At 38.2% G+C, this 4,135-nt stretch overlaps 1 non-coding gene across 1 annotated transcript; it reads left to right on the forward strand.

Annotated features, from left to right (window-relative positions):
• Positions 1-597: 597 nt before the first annotated feature.
• Positions 598-703, forward strand: LOC133302952 (small nucleolar RNA R71). The gene has a single exon (XR_009750408.1). It is a non-coding gene; the product is annotated as a small nucleolar RNA R71 (small nucleolar RNA).
• The last annotated feature ends 3,432 nt before the right edge of the window (positions 704-4,135 follow it).

Genomic DNA, 4,135 nt, shown 5'->3' on the forward strand with positions numbered 1-4,135 from the left:
ACTAGAATGTTGAGCCATTTGTCCAACTAACCTCTCCAAATCAGAAGGTTCCTTGGGTTAGATTGGTGAGGCTGCAAGTAGTTATTTGATTGGTAATCAAGACCAGTTCCTTGCACCCTCCTCTGAAAATTATTGCTCCCAGAAGGAAAATTCTGATTCCTCGAAATATTTTGTGGTGGAGGTCTCTGATCGTACCAAATGCCATTCACTTGCATTTGTTGAGGTGAATCCGAAGCCAGCAAAGAAAAACATGTATTAGATTCATGATTGCCCTGACAATATTCACATACAGCAGCAACAGTTTGAGCCTGAACACCAGCAATCTGCATCTTGTCAAGCCTTGAGGTCAAGTTTGCTATCTGTTGAGATAACAATTTGTTTTCAGCCAGCACCACATCAATTCCTTCTAGCTGAAGGATACCTCTCTTAGGCTAGAATGACAAGTCTTCATTCTCATTCGCAGCCATCCTTTCGATCAACTCAAGAGCCTCGTTAGCTCTCAAGGACTTAATAGTGCCACTTGCTGCACCTTTCAGAACCATCCGGATTTTCGGCTTACAACCGTTGAAGAAGGTCCGGACCTGATCACCATTGGTCATGGGGTAATGAGGACACCTCCTCGTTAGATCTTTGAACCGGTTCCAGGCTGCACACATAGTTTCACCCTCAGCTTGAGTGAAATTGGTGATATCATTAACCATTTGATTGTATCTTTCCATCGAGAAGAACTCCGCAAAGAACTTGTTTGATAAATTCTCCCATGAAGGAATACTTCTCGCAGGCTGCCTCTCCAACCAATTCAAAGCTTTTCCTTTAAGAGAAAAAGGAAATAGTCTCAGCCGGACTACATCATTGGACACTTGAGGATGTTTAGTCGAGTCACAGATCATCAGGAATCTATTTATGAACCTATGAGGGTCTTTATCATCCTCTCCACCAAACTGAGCTCTCTCCACCAGTCGAATATTATCAGACTTGAGCTCCCAATTATTGTTGCCAACTTCAGGATGGACAATACTTGAATTGGGCCTGTTAAATAGTGGCGTCAGAATGGTGTCCATGAATGGATTGTCCGCTTCATTATTCCCTGCCATCTGGTGTGCTTTTTCAGACAGAATTCCCAACTCGTTGAATGCAATTCTTCCGAGCAAGTTTCCTGTTTCTCTTTCCTATTTTTGTAATCTCCAAGTCAAGTGGAAATTTTGGCTCTTTACCTCGCATACAACTCAGAAAAGGGATTAGTAGCACTCTTCAAGAATCACAGAGAAATCAAAAATAAAATAAAAATCCAATCTTAAAAATCAAAATTAATTGATAAAAGATACGCCAATCCCCGACAACGGCGCCAAAAACTTGATGCTCTCCGGCAAGTATACTGATCGCACAAGTAATATAGAAAGTAAGTAGAGTATCGTCTCCACAGGGATTGTAATTGTATATCAATTAATTGTTCCTTTTAAGAATGGAAGAGTTCAAATGGTTTGTAACAAATATTGTCGATTTGTGTAAAAGTGAGAACTAAAAATAAAGACTTGTTTTTGTAATTTTGTTTATAAGAAATAGAACAATAAACTGAGAATTTATTTTTGTAAATGTGAGAAAAGCATTGTAGCTAGAGCGCACTCACCTTATGATCCCCACTTCTTACTTTGGATTGATTTAAAAATACTTATTTATATAAATACTCATATAATTATCATCTAGAATAAATTAGTTAAATTCCAATCCCTTGGCAATTTAACCCTTTAATCTTAATTGGAATCCTAATCCCTTAGTAACCCCTCATGAGAATTAAGCAATGAACACGATAATTCAAGCATCTGCAATTCAATACACATCTATTCCTAGCATGCATACAAACCGTTATCCTACCCCCTTTTAGGATGAAAACCCCAATATTCCTATCTAGGGTTCTAACCCTCAAACTATCCTCAACTATCAGATTGATCAATTCTAATAAAGAGAATATATATACGCACAGGATAGAGATAAAGACAATTTATATAAACGAGTAAAAATAAACTAATCCGTCGTAACAAGGGTTCACATAGGGTTTGTGACCCTAACTACAATAAAAATTAAACTAGCCAACCATAATCATGGCTAAAAATCCAATATTCATAAAACCTGGTAAATTAATAGAGAAAGAAGAAGAAGAAGTCGATCTTCGGAATCCTCTCTGAGCACCGCCGTCGTCTCTCTTCAATAGAATAGGTCTGAATCCCTAATTCTGTCATAAGGATCCTATTTATAGGCCTCTTTTCTTTCTTCCAAAAATACCCTTCGGGCAGCACGGTATTATTTTCCCGCAACCCGGCGCCAGTTGGCGTCGGTGTGGCGCTACTTCGCACTGCTTGATTTCAGGGATTGGGCGCCTAAAATTGCCCAAAATACCCAAAATTGCCAGTTGGCGCCATCTTTCAACTTTTTGGGCGCCACTTTTCCTTCACTTTGGGTGCCCTTTGGCGCCATGATTTCCTCTTGGTTGGGCGCCTATTGGCGCCATATATTTTCCATGGATTTAGCGCTAGTTGGCGCCAATTTGGCGCCACTAGGCGCCATGTGCAATTGTCCGCTTCACAGTTCATAAACTGGTGCGGGTCTACGCCAGTGTGCTGCCGGTCTGCGCCATGTTGCTGGAATTTGTGGTGTGCTACACCCGTCTGGAATTGCGTTAACAGGCTTTTTATAATTTTCACTTCTTTTTCCTGTAAAAACACAACCAATAGGTGAGAAATATTATTGAAAAGAAAGAATCAATATAATTAGCAAATATATATTTAAATTGCTCTTTTATGACTAAATTCTTATCAATTTTAACATAGAAAATCACACTTGCCATAGGCACATCACTAATCTAGCGCTCTATGCAAGAGAAAATACTTAACACAATGCCACTCCCTTCTTACTCCTTTGCTCTCCTCTTTTATGCCCTGCTATCTCCCTTTTCTCTTCAACCCACTTTGGAATCCAACCTTGTGCCATCGCCTAGCAATCAATCAAGGGTTATGCAACTGAAGAAGAGAAGGAGTTCTTCGCTGCCACCAAAAGAGATAATGTGGTTCTCTTGTGGAAGGACTTAGGGCAACTCAATCCTGTTTGTGTGAGATCAAGATGCAAAAGATCATCTTACGATTCTTCCTGCAAGTGTATAAGGTTAAATTCATTTTCTATAGTAGATAAAACTACCACAATTTGTAATTTGGATAATCAGCTTACGATTCTTCCTGCAAGTGTAAACACAGCTTGTAGTCGATTTTGTTTTATCTAGATCACATATAAAGTCTGAATCAACATATACTTTGACAATAAACTTTAATCTTCCAAAACATAATGCAGCAAGTGAGGTTCCTTTTATGTATCACAAGATCCTCTTAATAGCACTCCAATGTTTTTTACCAGGATTTGCTATGAATCAATTTGAATACTTAGCAGCTACCCAAGTGTGCAATGAAGCAATTTGAATTCGAAGGTTAATGGAAGAACTCGGGTACTAACAATAGTCAAATTATCGAGTATTGTGATAGTCGGAGTGTCTTGCACATTGCAAGGAATCCAACCTTTTTCATTCAAGGATGAAGCACATAGGAGTTCAATACAACTTTCTTAGAGAAACAGTAGAGAAAGAGAGTGTGGATAAGCAAAAGATTCACACCAAGGAAGACCTAGCAGATGCCATAATAAAACCAATAAATTCTGATAAATTCATATGGTGTCGATCTTTCTGTGGTCTATGAAAAACGTAAGCAGCATGGAATTGGCAAGAAAATAAAGATTTTGAAATCTCACCAAAAGTAACTTCAAGTGGGAGATTTACGTATGTAGTGACCATATAAATCCACTTTGGTGGCTGATGTTTTCAAAGGAAATGTTCATTTAAAGAAAAATTTCACAAGACATTGCTCGCACATAAAATGCTCAAGGAAATAATGCAAAATGGTTTAATTCTTCTGCCTATAAATAGATGCAATCTCCTCTTTTTTATTTTGTCCCAAAATTGAGAAGCAAATTACTCAGTGTCTTTTGAGTGAGGTGTATTCTCATAATATAAGAGAGTGATATTGTCCTCTTCTTATATTTTAGAGAGATGTTGTAATTTCTTCCACTTAATTAGTGAAAATCTTCTATGCTCATA

The sequence above is a fragment of the Gastrolobium bilobum genome, unplaced genomic scaffold, assembly GCF_033153095.1.
Source record: "Gastrolobium bilobum isolate Gb01-03AN ecotype WA unplaced genomic scaffold, APGP_CSIRO_Gbil_v1 utg19044, whole genome shotgun sequence".
Classification (NCBI taxonomy): domain Eukaryota; kingdom Viridiplantae; phylum Streptophyta; class Magnoliopsida; order Fabales; family Fabaceae; genus Gastrolobium; species Gastrolobium bilobum.